The sequence below is a fragment of the Aquarana catesbeiana genome, linkage group LG01, assembly GCF_042186555.1.
Source record: "Aquarana catesbeiana isolate 2022-GZ linkage group LG01, ASM4218655v1, whole genome shotgun sequence".
Lineage (NCBI taxonomy): Eukaryota > Metazoa > Chordata > Amphibia > Anura > Ranidae > Aquarana > Aquarana catesbeiana.
In genome coordinates, this window is record NC_133324.1 from 56601428 (window position 1) to 56618685 (window position 17258).

Genomic DNA, 17258 nt, shown 5'->3' on the forward strand with positions numbered 1-17258 from the left:
CGGGTGCCAGAGGAACCAAATTGGTGCAGTAGGGGAAGGGTTTTTTTCTTTTTGTCTTTTAGTTTATTGTTTTTTTTTCTCAACCAATCCCCTGATTATATGTAGAAAATTAAGCAAAAGTAGGTGGATGGGGGTTACAGTGTCTTGAAATTTAAAACATTAAAAATTGGGATATGGTTATTGGTTTTGGGATGAGCTGAAGACTATCTCCGTAGGAAAACAAAAATCCTCCCTTGCAGTGGGGCTTACCTAATCCCCGGCCGGAACGCTCCCCCCCCTTATGCATTCAAACTTGTGGACTGTCTCCTGGCTATGGGCCATGCATTGTACTTAATGATGTCAGAGGGCATGTGACCACTGGAGTGTAGGGGAGAAGAGGCTATGGGTGCAGGTTATATTTTATATATGTGTACAGTCTTGTTTGCCAAATTATTTTCTGTTCTGTTGGGTTGGTCACCTACGCTAGACCGCATTGCCAGGTTGCAATCATAGCCTTTAAAGTTGTTCTAAAGGATCAAGGTTGTTTTTTGTTTTTTTACCTTAATGCATTCCACACATTTAGTTAAAAAACCTTCTGAGTGCAGCCCCCCCCTCCTTATACTTACCTGAGCCCGATCTCAATCCAGCGATGCAACGGGTCTCTCTATCCCTATCTCTATCTCTATCTCTCCCGATTGGCTCACACAGCAGCTGGAGCGATTGGCTCCAGCTGCTGTCAGTCACAGCCAGTGAGCCAATGAAGAGAGGGTGGGGGCGGAGCCGAGCCACGAACGGACACACAGAAAGCAGCTCCGGAGTGAGCCTGCTTTGAGTGCCCCCATAGCAAGAGGCATGCTATTGGGGGCACTTGTCAGGGAGAAAGAGGCAGGACCGCCGGCGGGGCACCCAAAAAGAAGAGGATTGGGGCTGCTCTGTGCAAAACTATTGCACAGAGCAGGTAAGTATGACATGTTTGTTGTTAAAAAAAAAATAAAGATTTCCTTCCTGAGTGCACCACTTTTAGTAAATCCCCCCCATCTAAAGACAGATATACTGTAGATGCTTACATTTGCTTTGCATAAAATCCAGTTTAATGATTTTAATGAAAACATAACTGGACTAAATTGTGTTCTTTTTACATCTGCCTGCAGATCAGCATTTTAAGTGCTGCCTCTGGGTAAAGAATGGGACGGTCCTGGGCTATCTTACGTTAATATTTTTCCATTTCTAAGGGTTGACTGAAAGTAGCTGTTTCTAAATATGCAAAATCCTTTAGCCATCCAGACTGAGCTGGTCACCCACCAATGTGCCTTTATTTCATTATTATTGTTTTACTTAGTGCTGTCAGAGCGGCACCTTGTTGGCCCATCATACTTGGATTCTTAAGGCATATTAAAACATACAAAGAATCCTGGAGGGTCATCAATCATTAGTTTGTGTATTTGCATTAATCCCTGAGCGGTTTCAGAGCAGCTCCAGAAATGGCAATTAATCAACTCGCAGAGATAAAATATTTTTTGTGGAAGCCGGACTTTCCGTGACTTGAGTAGGCTGGAGATGTGAGCCGAGCTGAGACTTAATTCTGGATTCCAGCAGGTTGGTTTAGCCAGACTCTGGACATGATTTTGAGAAGTATGTTGCACTACTTTCACAAGTTACTGCAGAAACAAGGGTAAAAGGAAAAAAAAAATTGCTGAGACAGAGCGAGGAGGTGGTTTGGGGGAAAATTTGTGCTGTTCCTATATAAACATTTAAGAGCTATCTCTGAATGCTCTGTTTTATCCAGGTCAGCCTTTCTCAACCTCTTTGCCTCAGTGGAACCCTTGAAATAATTTTCAGGTCTTGGGGAACCCCTTCTAAAACCAATTAATTGGTGGCCAGTGGGGAAAAAAAGCCTCTTCCATTGGTGGCCAGTAGCAAGAATGCCCTATTTACAGTAGTGGTCAAAATGCCACGTTTACAGACAAGAAAGATCATTGGCATCATGAAGCTGGCTGTGCTAAGTGGTCTTTGCTTTGACCTGGCACTAGGTAGGCAACATCAAATGGGGGAAAATCAGCCACAGCTCAAGGAACCCCTAGCAACCTCCGAAGGAACCCTGGTTGAGATTGGCAGATCCAGGTCGTAGTATAGCTTGTAGTCGTTACTCACATTCAACTGAACTTGTTCAGTAATATTGAAGATTTTTCAAAGCTTATTCAAGCTACTTCTTCTTTTCACATGAGTGTTAGGAAGACCCCTCAGCATTTATATCCACACAGGTAGCACCAACACCTTAATCCAAACACCATGGAATGTCTGAACGTTGGTTATCCAAGAACAGGATAGGAGGTGTGAAAGATGAGGACCTTGCTCTTCTAGTTACATAATCCCATCCTTGCTGTTCGGAAGTCTACATAGTTGTTAATTCCTCAATTCCTCCTTGTGTTTTTACTCTACCTCTTTCAGATTAGGCACCGTAGGCTCCATTTTTAAAGTTCCTTTGGAAATCTCAACTTGATTTTAGGGTCTCTGTGCGCCTAGACGCGCTCCTGACGGTGCGCATTCGGCGCAGTGCAAATCCCATATCAAATCAAATCAAATGAAATGGCTCAATGTGTGAACCTTCTGTGATGTTGAAACTGCATTTTATATGAAAGAAAGTTGTTGTATAAATCCCTGACCCCTATTTGTTAACGTTGCCCCGATATAGGTACTTGTACTCGTGCAAATGCTCCGATACAAAAACCGATACCTCCAGCCCCAGTTCACATATATGTGAATTGGATGTGTTTTTGAACCGCATCTGATTCGCATAACATGTGAACCAAACCAGCTTTTTATGGAGCCGGTTCACATATGTGCAGGCCAGCCGCGATTTTTAAAAAGAGTCGAGTACAAATTTCAGTCTGGTTCAGGTGCGATTTCCGGTGTCATGCGCTTTAAAAATTTGCTGCTGAACGAAAAAGGCACCAGACTCTTTTTTACAAATCATACTGAAGCCGACCACGCACATGTGTAAACCCGGTTTTTAGTGCTCACACAGAGAGAAGCAGGAGGACGTTGCGACAGTATGAGACTTGACATCCAGACCGGACACTAAAAATAGGTTATTGGTATCGGCGAGTACTTGAGGAAAAGTATCGGCACTCGTACTTGGGCCGGGGGCAATGGTATCGGTGCATCCCTACTGTTCACGGATGGTTTCAGTTTGGCGCAGAGGGCCTCTTTCATGCCTCTTGTGAACCAGTTGTCCTCTCTGTGAAGAATGTTCACCTCTCTGTCCTTAAGAATTTCCATTTTTCCTTTAAGGTGTAGGAAAAACTGAGTCTTGAGCTGTAGAATTCAACCTCCTATGTTGGGTCATTAGTTTAATGAGAGGTTGTTTTGTCTCCACAAAGTACATGTCTTTACATTCCTCACTGGACTGCATATACCAATTTACTTTGCTTGTGTTTGAGTTTTTGGGTCTTTTAGATGTACAAAGCTCCCAGTCCCATCGTATTGCCAGGCTTGAAGGACACTGTTTTTTAACTGTGTATGTTGTCGTTTGGCTGGAGTTGCCTTTTAATCATGGCCGGTGCCCCTCCAGCTATGGTCTGCCTGTTGTTTTGATGCTTGTTCTGCTCTGTATTGACTTTCACTTGATAACTGAAGCAGTTGAGTTTGTCAGTGAAATGCGATCGCCCACATCAGCTGCCATGCTGACATATTCCTATCAGTGGCCGTCTACGGCTCAGGTTTCAGATCCTTCCTCAGATTAGCCGTGTGCCAAGACATCAAATGAAAATCCACTTTGGCTTGGAGAGAGGAATTAATAGCAATGAGGAGGGCTCCTCTTACAGGCATCAAAGCAAGGCCAGTCTTATTCAATGCGTATGAGTGAAGGAAGATCGTTAAGGGGGATTTCTATGTTGCCCGTTGATGTGTCCAATCCCATCCTAACCGTCTTTGTTATATACAAGGTACAGTTTCCATGCCCAATAAAACAATGGTTTTCCTGCTATCACTTGCTGTAACTGTACCTTCCCTGGAAGCCAGGAGTAACAAATAAAATCGAATTCAGGAGCCAGCCTGTCCAGTCCAGGAGCCATCAGGACTTTTTTGGAGCCATCTCCTTTGACAACACCAAGAGACTACCTCAAGACACATTTTAGGGTGTCAAGGTGCTAAGGTATGGCTACTAAGGATGAGCTCCGGCGTGATCGCACACTCCACGTGCAGAGCCCGCCAGGAAGTCGGCACATCGCTGCGCTAATCACAGGCAGTGAGACATTTTCCCGATGCGCGGCTGCAGAGATCGAAAATGTCTCACTGCCTGTGATTAGCGCAGCACCGTGCCGACTTCCTGACGGGCTCTGCACGAAGCTCATTCTTAATGGCTACCTGTCCATTGTGATTTGACCAACCCTTCTTTAAAGTGGTTCTAAAGGCTTAACACTTTTTTACATGAATGCATTCTTTGCATTAAGGTAAAAAAAAAAATAGCACCTGTGCACAGAAGCCCCCCGAAGTACTTGCCGGTGGTCGATCTTGATCCAGCTGGCACAGGAGAGAGAGGCAGCAGTAAGAGCCATTGGTTCTTGCTGCTGTCAATCAAATCTCCTTACAAGGGAGTGGGGGCGGGGCTGAGCCAAGAGTCTGTGTCTATAGACGCAGGCAGTGCAGCTTGGGATCAAGCCCGCATCGATGCCCCCATAGGAAGCGGCTTACTGTCGGGGCACTCCCTGAAGAGTAGGAGCCAGGAAGGGGACCCCAGAAGAGGATCGGGGTTGCTCTGTGCAAAACCATTGCACAGAGCAAGTAAGTATGACATCTTTATTGAATGTGACCCTTAATATAACTAGTGAAGAGTGGTATATCACCAGTACACCATTGAAGCAAAAAATAGGAACATTTATTGTCACAAATTCATTTGCAAAATTTTGGGGCCGACCCCTTTTATCATGGGTGAGAAATGGGTCCTTAGCGGTTGCATATGATTTTGTGACATTGTCTCTTATTTTTGCTTTTAGAAGTACGCTGGTGACATTCTACTTTTTGATCTTAACTGTTTTATGGATCATTCCGGCATTTCTGTCATCTTGGCACCCCCCCACGGTGGTTAGATTTGATGGTGAAAGGAAAGCAGTGGATGATATGGATTTGCACGATACACCTGTGCCCATTAAAACTTCAGCTTGCTGTATGCCAGTGCGGATTACATGGGGAAATGAGATCTAGGCCTAGTCCTTTGTACTAGCTCCTATTATCCCCGTTCATTCTCTGTTCTGTTAGCTATACCTGGTTTGGCCTCGGATCACAGGCACAGCCGAGCATTCTCATTTGTGTCTAATTATATTGTGGTTTTAGGCCTTAAGCCAGTGTTGTCTGTACACCTCTGGCGTATCAGCTAACTGAACCTAGGCTTTAGCCTCTCAATGGGGAGGAGGTCTCACCATCTTCAGACTGTTGACTGTTCAGCCACAATACAAATTGAGAATGGGAAGTGATCATTATAGATGCAATGTAGCTGTCTGAAAACATGACCAGAGCACTTTTTGCGATTCGGCACTGTGTCGCTTTAACTGACAATTGCGCAGTCGTGCGACGTGGCACCAAAACAAAATTGACGTCCTTTTTTCCCCACAAATAGAGCTTTCTTTTGGTGGTATTTGATCACCTCTGCGATTTTTATTTTTTGCGCTATAAACAAAAAAAGTTCAAATTTTGAAAAAAAAAAAGCAATATTTTTTACTTTTTGCTATAATATCTATCTATCTATCTATCTATCTATCTATCTATCTATCTATCTATCTATCTATCTATCTATCTATCTATATATATAAAAATTCTTTCTCAGCTTATGTATTCTTTTACATATTTTTGGTAAAAAAAAATCGCAATAAGCGTATATTGATTGGTTTGCGCAAAAGTTATAGCGTCTACAAAATACAGGAATTGATTTATGGCATTTTTATTATAGTTTTTTTTATTAGTAATGGTGGCGATCTGCGATTTTTTTTATCGTGACTGCGACATTATGGCAGACACATTGGACACTTTTGACACTATTTTGGGACCATTGTCATTTATACAGCGATCAGTGCTATAAAAATGCACTGATTACTGTGTAAATGACACTGGCAGGGAAGGGGTTAAGTGTGTCCTAGGGAGTGATTCTAACTGTGGGGGGGGGCTACCACTCTACCACTCACATGACAGAGATCACAGGGAGCAATGGATCTCTGTCATGTCACTAGGCAGAACAGGGAAATGCCTTGCTTATCTCCCCGTTCTTCTGCTCCGTGACACGATCGCAGGCACCCGGTGGACATTGGGTCAGCGGGACCCGCGGGCACGGTCATGGAGCACGCGGCAGGCCCACAATGCCGCGTCTTAAAGGGGAGGTGCCTGTATGCCCATTTGCCCAGCCGCGCCGTTGTGCCGACGTATATCGTTGTGCCCTGGTTGGCATGTGGTTAAAGGGTAACTCCACTTTTGTGGGGGGGGGGGGGATAACAAATAAAGAAAAAATAATATAGCACATATAATTGCGACACATATCATATTGTAATTGAATGTTATTAAAAATTACCTTTCCTTTTCAATCTGCAGCCACTGTAATTTTCTGAGAATACAATGCAATATGGCTACACGGAGTTGTTCTGTACACTGAGTGTACACAAAAAGAACATTTGATCTGAAAAGGTAACACCCTAAGAACATTCAACCTGAAGAGAAAATACTAACAGAAAAAATACTAAAAATAGATCTTAGGGGAGAATACCCCTAAGAACATTTGATCAGAAAAGGAAAAAAAATAAGAACATTTGATCCTAAAAGAAAATTTACCTAAAAGCATTGGATCTGAAGAGAAAATACCCCGAATGGAGTCTCACTCCAGTGACGCTAGCCTAGGCTAAGATGATGTCGTCATTCTGCTGCGGATGGGACAAATCATCTCTTCCAGCTGTTATCAGTCTGTACATTGTAACTTAACATTTGAACAGAAGAGTAAATACCCAATGTACAGACTGCTCACAGACTGAGTGAATGCCTAGTCCTGTCTGCAGCAGAATGATGACATCATCTTAGCCTAGGCTAGTGAGCTAGAGTTAGACTAGGCTAGAGTGAGAATCCGGTTAGGGTGTTTTGTTAGGTTATCTTCTCTTCAGATTGAATGCTTTTAGGTTATTTTCCTTTAGTATCAAATGTTCTTAGGGTGTTTTCTCTGCTGATCAAATGTTCTTTGCTTTTTTTTTTTCTGATCATATGTTCTGAAAGCTGCTTTCTATGGGGGCACTTGTGCGGGCTAGATCCCGAGCTGCCCTGTCTGCGTTTATAGACTATATAGAATGCATTTAAGTGGTGGTAAAGGCTGAAGGTTTTTTTTAGGTAAAAAAAACCTGTGTGCTGCTCCCCCTACAGCCCCCCCCCCCAATACTCATTGATGTGCAGGATTGCCTTTGCTGTCCTGGGTCTCCCTCTCCTCATTGATTGAGACATTGGCTCTCACTGCTGTCAATCATAGCCAGTGAGGAGAGAGCAGGGGGCAGGCTGTGCCGCGGCTCTATGTGTCTTATGGGTGCATTGAGCAGGGCTCAGGAGCGTGCATGCACCAGTGCCCCCATGGCAAGCGGCTTACTATTGGGGACACTGGTCAAGGAGAAGAAGCCAGTAGTATAACAGGTTTGTTATTTAAAAAAACGTTTAATACCACTCTATGGTGATAAAAACCTTAAAGTGTTACTAAACCCACTACAGTAAAACCAGTCTGTATATGCAGTAAAGCATGCTTGTTATACTCACTGTGGAACCTAAGGGGTAATCCTCTGCATTGTGTAAAAAGGCTGTTTGATCTTGACTTTTCTGATCCTCCCCTCCTTCCATTGTCCCCTAATAGTTTCCTGATAACACAGTCCATGGAGTCAGGCTGCACATGCTCAGTTTGGTGTGTATTGCTAGAGAGGTTTTTTTTTCCTTGGGAGGATGCATGTGATCAGCACAGGGCCAATCAGCACTGTCCATACAGCGGGTCAGGGGTCTTGCAGTCTCATAGGACAGTCAGAAAACTCCTACAAGCTTTAACCAGTGCTTGACTGGACACTGATAGAAGTCACAGGACTGCTATTTACTAAAATAATTGCATTTTCATGTACAGTGGGAGACCAGATATAGTGAATGCAGGCTCCTGGGCTTAATAACACTTTAAGGCTTTAAAACCACTTTAACCCCTTGGCACTGGCCATACGCAAATATGTGGCCTCTCAGCGCCAGGCCTTGGCCGCTCACGGCACAGTTATGACGCATAACTGAAATCTCAACGATCAGGATTTCTTCCGATTACGTGACTGCCGTGACAACCAATCACAGGGATCACATGATCTTAAGACCCGTCTCCCGGCATCCTAAACCGCTTAAAGGGCCAGGAGGAGACGACATGAAGAGTTTAAGCTGCAATGTACAGTCTGGTAACAGGGGAGACTGCTGCTTCTTTTTTTGCAGCAGACTGATGACATCATCTTAGCCTAGGCTAGAGTCACTTGGTTGAGGCTCACTAAGGTAGAGCGCTTTTGAAACATACTGTTGCCGTATATTGTGATATGTCAAGAGTTCTGTCTCGGAGAACTGCAAACTTTACTAAAAGGTCCACTCCCTTTTTTTTTTTATTGGCCGCAAGCACATAAAAGGGAATATTGAGTCATGGGTATCCACCACGTCTGATCGTGAAAAGTAACCACTATAACCCAGAACAATTTTATTCCATTTTCTGCGGGCAACCAAATGTTCCTGTCTGCGTTTTGTGGCTGAATGCGATACATTGCGACCTAGATTATCCCTCATTCCTTTATGTTCAACCATTAGCTGCTCATTGTTTCAGTCAATTAAAATTTTTCAGCATCGAATTTCAAGCTGCATTGTCATCTCCAATTGTTACCAGCAGTTCCCGCTGAAGTGCTGAGTCCTCAAGGACTTCTCTCCGATAGTTCCAGTGTTCAATATTTCTCCAATTACCATCTTTATTTATCCCCAAATAAGCCCCGCAGGTGAGCTCCCTCCCCTGGGCTAGTCTCTCCCCCGGTGACACTAATTGATTCTATGACATGGCAGCTGATGGCTCACCTGAAATTCGATGCCGCTGTGGAAGTCGCTATGCTAACGACCGTGTCTAAGTGACTGCACATTGCTCCTACGTAGAATGTATGGGAACCGTGCCGATTGCTGAAGGCTTTGACGTGAAACCTGTCACAGGGAAAGCAACGTTATGGAGAAGACTAAATAAATGTAGGGATTTCTTTTTAAATTTATGCCGACTGTTCTGTACAGTAAGTAATGGGAAAAACAGCAGTTTAGTTAACTTCTATTTAAATCTTTATGGTCTGTTTGCCGTGTTAGATGAGCATTCTCACAGGCTTGTTGTTTGAGAAGGAACAAAAACCCGTTGATGGATCGAACGGCAGAGACGCTCATAGGAATTTATGATCGATGGGTTTTTGTTCCTTCTCAAACAAAAAGCTGGACATCTTCCTGATGGCTTCTTCAAGGACCTAGAGCCAAGACTCCCCCCCCGGCCTTTGAGAATGACCAGCCCTATCCTGCATGGTGACAGGAATGTTCTCCACTTGTGTACTTGGAAGGATGCATGTCTTATCCAACAGGAGTCACCACAACGTTCCCGAATTAGCTCCACATACCACACTATAAAGGGCTCCCCTGCCTGTCCTCTTATTTTTTTCGGGGGATACCCTGGGCCTTTATCCTACTCAAACCCTGAGGACCACCACCAATTGACTCACATCCTGCACATTTCTTAAGCTTTATTCCAAGCAGAAATACATATATGTAAGTTCCCTAAATGGCAAAAGCTTTGTTACATAGTAGGTGAGGTCAAAAAAAGGCACAAGTCCATCAAGTCCAACCTACTTGTGATTTCAGGTACCAAATCCAAACCATGTAGAGCCAAGAACCCCCTGCCTTTGAGAGTGACCAGCCCTATCCTGCATGGTGACAGGAATGTTCTCCACTTGTGTACTTGGAGGGATGCATGTCTTATCCAACAGGAGTCACCACAACGTTCCCGAATTAGCTCCATGTACCACACTATAAAGGGCTCCCCTGCCTGTCGTCTTATTTTTTTCAGGGGATACCCTGGGCCTTTATCCTACTCAAAGCCTGAGGACCACCACCAATTGACCACTATTCTCACATCCTGCACGTTTCTTAAGCTTTATTCCAAGCAGAAATGCATATATGTAAGTTTCCTAAACGGCAAAAGCTTTGTTGCATAGTAGCAAGAGTCCAGATATTTGAAATAAACAGGATAGTTACCACCGCTCTAGGTAGCTGGGTTCAAGTTTCCCGTCCTCCGCTGTGTGGATGATTGTGAGAGCTCCAGGTGCTGGCAATTGCTATTCCAATAATATGTGTGTAATGGAAGAATCTGGACAGCCGCACTCCGGATTGGAAAAGTGAAAATAAAATCCTCTTTATTGAAAAAATAATGATAACATGGTTAAAATCCGTACATGGCTTTGTTGGGATAGTGCAGCGCAACCGCTAACGCGTTTCACGCTCCCATTTTCACGCTTTTGAGTAAGCGCTCTATGGGAGCGTGAAACGCGTTACACACATATTTGTTACATAGTAGGTGAGGTCGAAAAAAGACACAAGTCCAACTTATTTGTGATTTCAGGTACCAAATCTAAACCATGTGGAGAAGTCCCTGGCCTCCGCTGATTATCAGTGGTATCGCTTGATCCCGGACACCCCCCCCCCCCACCCAACTTGCTGATTAGACAATGAAGAAGTAGAAACAAACTGAGGAGTTTTCATACTGTTCTCCCATCCTGTCAATCCCACCCCCCCCCCCCCCCCACAAACATCATGCTAACCCTCACTATAACCCAAGCACTGACCCCCGCCCCACATCAACCATCCCGTGATGCTGGTCATACACTAATCAATTTTGTGCCAGTTTGGTTGTTTTGAGCAGCAATTGCCTCCTAGTTAGTTTTCATAGACTAATGATTGCAAAGCAATCAAAACCACCTCAATGTTACTCCAAAATTAATATTCATTTGAATTGCTGGTGTTGAAACCAATAAACTTTTCTGGTTGAAGGCTGACTCAAAGTGACAAAATTTATTCCCAGTGATGCAGAGGGTAGCAATGACACGAAGATGTCAGTGCCAATCTCTACATCCTTGAATTCCTTGTGGTGGCACCCCCTAAGGGGGTGCATCAGTGACCATATGTGCTCACTTTTCCAGGTTAAATGACACTGGGGACATCTAGTGGTCGGAAAGAATTACTACAAGGGACAGGGCCGAAGTGGAGGTGAGTATTGCAGGCAGCTGCTGGGACACCATTTAAAAAAAAAAAAAGGAGCCTGGAGTTGGGTTTTAACCACTTGCATGCCAAGTGGTGTCAAAGACTGGCCACCCTGCACCAAAAGATGCCAGTGCAGAAGTCCTGACACTGGAATCTACAGATTTATTGTACATTTGTTTACAGAACCACATGGGGACTTTTGGAACTTTTTGCTCAGAATTTAGGTTTTTTTTTTTTTTTTTTGTTCATATTCATCTACTGTATGTGGATAATAAAGGGTCTAAAAGTGTACAATCAATAGGCCTACAGCTGAACATTCACTCTGATTGCCTTTCTCTCCCACGCTGTTATAATTAGAACATGTGGACTGAACTTTGATGTCGCCAGTTAGGTCATGGCAGAAAAACCACCTGGCTGTCAGCAGGGACCAGTTTAAATGAGCAACCAGCACAGAGAAGGACATCTGCAGCCTTCGCCACAAAGATAAAACAGACCCTATGTAGGTCAAGCACAAAAATAGAAGTCCAGGCGCTTGGCTGTATGAAGACGGCAGAAGACACTTCACTGTAGCTGTAAATACAATGGATCACCCGCTGTCACATTTCACATGGAGGGGTTTGTAAGAGAGAACGCATTGTTTGAATCTAAGATGGACGCACAACCTTATTTTTATTTTACAAAGTCGGCAGTGGTGGCAATAAAGTTGGGCGCTCGCTATTTAGTATTTACTAAGATCTGAGCTGTAAACATGGCCACACTTTTTTAAATTTGATTGCTGATTAACCTTCTTAAAGTGTATATCAAGGAAAGAAACTTTATTTCTAGTTTTGGGAAGGATTAGAACTCATGTTGGGTTTTTAGCACAGTCTGGCTCCACTAGAGAGATTTAAGCATTTTTATTTGTCATTGCTGTTGGAGCGTTCCCATCACTTTCTGTCCAGTGTCACTACATATGTCAACTGCCAGGGGGAGTGGTGAGAGATGGAAATTAGCCTTAGCTGTGGACTTTTGATTTAAAGTCTATATTTACATATCGGCATACTTAGCAATATTTACCAATATTTCAGTCCCAGGCCGCTTTAACCCCCCATTTCCCCCTCAGTCGGGCTCAGGCTAACCCAGTGACCAGGCAGACCTGCCTAATCCGTACCCACTTACCAGAATTATGCAGGGCTGCCCACTTGCAGATCCCAATCACTGTTATAAATGCCTTTTTGTGTTAATGTGCATGTGCATTAACTCTAATAAGGTTGTGTCTGTGATCTTGGCACAGCATTGTCCCATCTCAAATTAGGTCAGCGTGTGTAGTAAATCAAATAGGGGGGACACACTGATTCCGGGGCACAATGTCATGGGGTTCCAAGATACGGGACTGTCCCGGCATGCACAGTAACTAAGATAAGGGTAACAATGTGATTCCAGCACATCGCCCCACACACAGCATCATTGGAGCTGTATTCCGAGATGTGGGACTGTCCCAGCATGTACAGTAATTCAAATAAGATCCTGGTACATCGCCCCAGACACAGCATCATCGGGGCTAAAGAACAAGATGCGGGACTGTCCCAACATCTGCAATAACTCAAATAAGGGTAACACTCTGATCCTGGGACACAGCATCATGGGGACTGAGGTCCACAATGCGGAACTACCCTGGCATGTTCAGTAACTTAAATAAGGGCGACGGTTATCCTGGTATATCGCCTGGGACACAGCATCATTGGGACCATGGTTCAAGATACAGGACTGTCCCAGCATGTGCAGTAACCCAGATAAGGTGACACTGTGATCCTGCCACATCACCCGGGACACAGCATCATCAGGGCTCAAGACCAAGATGCGGGTCTGTCCCGACATGTGCAGTAACTCAAAAAAAGGTAACTCTGCGACCCTGGAACACAGCATCATCGGGACTGAGGTCCACAATGTGGAACTGCTCTGGCATGTTCAGTAACTCAAATAAAGGCGACAGTGATTCTGGTATATCGCCTGGGGCACAGCATCATCGGAATTGAGGTCCAAGATACATGACTTGGGTAGCTCAGAGGTCATCACCTAAAAACACCTGCATGACCCTCTAAAAATCCAGCCCACTCAACACCAATAAAAAGCTTAACACATAGTAGAGTTAAATGGTCGTCAGGCCTTTTATCAAACAAAATAACAATAAATAACGAATAAATAACAATAACATTACAACAAAATATACATGCCCCTAGCCGCAAAACACTGCTTTGGGGACATTAACACTTGCCCATAGACCCTACAGGTCTACCACTACCTGGTCCTATTATTGGATCACACCCAACCAGAGGATACCATACCAAACGATAGTACCCAACTTGTATCCCACAAATCAAAGGATCCCAACCACCACCATAATACCTAAATACCTCCTGCCTACATACCCCACACCAGGTAGGGACATTCATCCCATGGCTTCCAGACTCCGACAGTTACTGTCCAACCCCTTCCGACAGTCTAATCTCCTATGCTCCTCCATATCAGCCTGTCTCCTCAACCAACCACATAAGTAAACCTTCTGGATCTCCCTTTGAACACGTTAAATCTGTGCTGTCTGGTTCCACTTCCACCGTGTCATGCCAGCCCTACCCCTTATTAGTTCCTGATAGCTCCGGGCCTTCCTGGACTGTCCCACAATGTGCAGTAACTCAAATAAGGGTGACAGTGATCCTGGTATATTGCCTGGGACACAGCATTATAGGAACTGAGGTTCAAGATACAGTATTGTCCCAGCTTGTGCAGTAACCCAGATAAGGTGACACTGTTGATCCTGCTACACCTGGGACACAGCATCATCGGGGCTAAAGACCAAGATGCCGGACTGTCCTGACATGTGCAGTAACTCAAATAAGGGTAACTCTGTGATCCCGGGACATTGCCTGGGACACAGCATCATGGGGACTGAGATCCAAGATGCAAAACTGCCCTGGCATGTGATGTAACTGAAATAAGGGTACCACTGTAATCCTGGAACGCAGCATTATGGGGACTGAGGTCCAAGGTGCAGGACTGCTCATGCAAATCTGGGACAGTTGGCAACTTTGCATCTGCAACAGCACTGTTTAATATGTTTAGGTTACAGTTTTGGAAAAGGAGACGTAGTATTAAAAAAGCCAATAAAGACACTCCTGAGTTTTTTACATGCTTGGATTTTTCTTTAAGGAATCTAAAGGCACAAATGAAATGTTAAAAAAGCTCAGCCAGTGAACAAACTTACAATATGTACTTTCTGCTTAGATGCAACCCTTAATGCCAAATAAAAACGATAGCATTCAATTTTTTTCTTTTTTTTTTTCTTCTATTAAATGTGAAAGACCGTGCGCCTTTAAATTAAAAGAATACCCTGCTTTGTTTTTTCCTCTGCTCAGCTAGATTCCTGCCGCGCCGGGCGACCCTTGAGCCGCTGCCGCCTCCCATTACTGGTGAACTATTTGCCATCCGAGCAATATTTGCTAGTTAAATTTGCTCAGAGGGTTGGTGTTATCACAAAGCTGCAATTGTCTGTCACAATGGGCCTCTGCCAAATCAGCAGTCTTGATAGGTGAGAAATAAAAGACGACGAATGAACTTGTGTAGCTAGTGAACTGTAAAATCTCACACTGCATTGTATCGTGTTTTTTTTTTTTTTCCCTCGCTGCATCCGAAATATTGTAATGGTCTTTTGTGGCTGCTTTATAGAGGCTTTATATACCGCACCGCATTATATGATGGTGCCATGGAAATTCTGCATAATAATGAGTGCACACAGAATCTGGTGCAGCTATGCTTAATAACCAATCAGCTTCTAACTTAAGCTTTGACAATGCAACCTAGAAGCTGATTGGTTTACTATGCAGAGCTGCACCACATTTTGTGTGCACCAGTTTTAGTAAATTCCCCCCCACAATGTCTATAATTCAGCTTCATGGCAGTGATTTTGTTGTTCTGGTCATGCGGCAATATCATAATTAAATTTTTTTTAAAAGTGGCTTTTAGGCAAATTATATAAACGCTCCATTGGGAATGTTAATGCCAATATATAGAGATTTGGATACATTTTCTTTATAATATATATTTTTTATTTCCTTTATTTCCCCAGGTGATCCTGCTAGCAGCAAACTTCCTTATATTCAAATTTAACTTGCGTTAGGCATGTTATGACCTGTAAAAGTCAGCCTTGTATAGACCTCTAAAAGCCCTGAGACTGCTGTCGGCTGTCACCGTCTTGGATGTGACGTCAGCAGCCCCGCCACACTGAAAGCTGTCACTCTATAGCAGGGACAAGCAATTAGCGGACCTCCAGCTGTTGCAAAACTACAAGTCCCATCATGCCTCTGCCTCTGGATGTCATGCTTGTGGCTGTGAGAGTCTTGCCATGCCTCATGGGACTTGTAGTTCTGCAACAGCTGGAGGTCCGCTAATTGCATATCACTGCTCTATAGCATCCTTTCTCAACCTTTTTTTTTTTTTTTTTTGTAAAATCTTTATTTAAAGAACAAATTAGCATATGCCAGCAAACAAATTCAGGTAGTCGAGGACTATACTGAAAAATACGAACATCAGGGAAACATAAGGGTACATACTATCAGAGAATTAAAGTAAAGGAGAAAAAAAGACCATACAAGTTGCGAATTAGCCGTAAAACATGGTTGTCACTTCTAATCCGTCCTGGACATAGTATGGCAGTGATATCAGTGATCAATATCCTTCGAAATGATATGAGGCATCCCGCTGGCAGTGGCGCCAGGAGAGGGGAGCCAAGTCAGCCTATGGCAAACAGTTGGTGCTGGGAGGGGAAAAAATGCCATCCCCAATAAGGGAGGCTTCCCTCGCAGCAGCAAGATACTATGGCCATAACTCCAGTTTTCTCTAACAACGCCAAGTCTAGACTAGAGGGTACATAACCTGGATCAGCCACATAGGCCATCCAGGGCACCCATATGATGTTGAATTGTTCCAGGGTACCTCTACAAGTCACTGTCCAATGTTCAGCTTCTCTAATGTCATTTACCTTGCCAATCCATTCCCTTTCTCAACCTTTTTATCGTGGTGGAACCCTTGATACAAGTTTCAAGTCTCAGGAAACCCTTGCAAAAAATTATTAAAGCTGAAGTTTAGGTATGGCAGTTTTTTCATACTTCCATTGCTCCTGCTTGGACCAATGTAAATATGTATGAGCTCTACCGGTGAGATCCCTCTAGAAGCTGGAAATCACTGTAGAAGTCACTGCTACTATGGTGATCTCCACGATCTTGCTGGTCCAGGTGATCTCCACAATCTTGCTGTTCCCGGCGATCACTAGCTTTCCCGGTCCTGGTAATCTCCACTATTTTCCCAGCACGGTGATCTTCACTAGCGCCCCGGTGATCTTCACTAGCGCCCCGGTGATCTTCACTAGCGCCCCGGTGATCTTCACTAGCGCCCCGGTCATCTTGACTAGCGTCCCAGTCATCTTGACTAGCGTCCCAGTCATCTTGACTAGCGTCCCAGTCATCTTGACTAGCGTCCCAGTCATCTTGACTAGCGTCCCAGTCATCTTCACTAGCGTCACGGTCATCTCCAATAGCGCCACGGTCCCAGTGATCTCCACTAGCGTCCCAGTGATCTCCACTAGCTTTCCCGCTCCCCATGATCTCCACTAGCGTCCTTGGTCCCTGTGATCTCCACTAGCGTCCCGGTCCCCGTGATCTCCACTAACATAGCCACTGCTTTCATTTTCCTCGCCTAGGTGAGAGTGATGTTCCAGACTTTGTTAATTTTGACACCAAATTTCAATTCTGTTTTAGCCATAGTCTTTTGATTAAAATGCCATTTTTGTTTTAGTCGTATTTTAGTAATCTGAATTAGTCGTTTTTTTAGTTGACTAAAATCTCTAGTACATTTTAGTTGACTAAAATCTAATGAGTTTAGTTAAATTGTAATGCATTATTTCAGCATTTCATATGCTGGGCAGTTGATTATACTTTTATAGTTCTACCTGGAGG

At 44.0% G+C, this 17258-nt stretch overlaps 1 protein-coding gene across 2 annotated transcripts in view; it reads left to right on the top strand.

Annotated features, from left to right (window-relative positions):
• SETBP1 (SET binding protein 1) overlaps positions 1–17258 on the top strand; it is a 277298-nt gene that overhangs the window by 101762 nt on the left and 158278 nt on the right. The gene's annotated exons all lie outside the window — the stretch shown is intronic.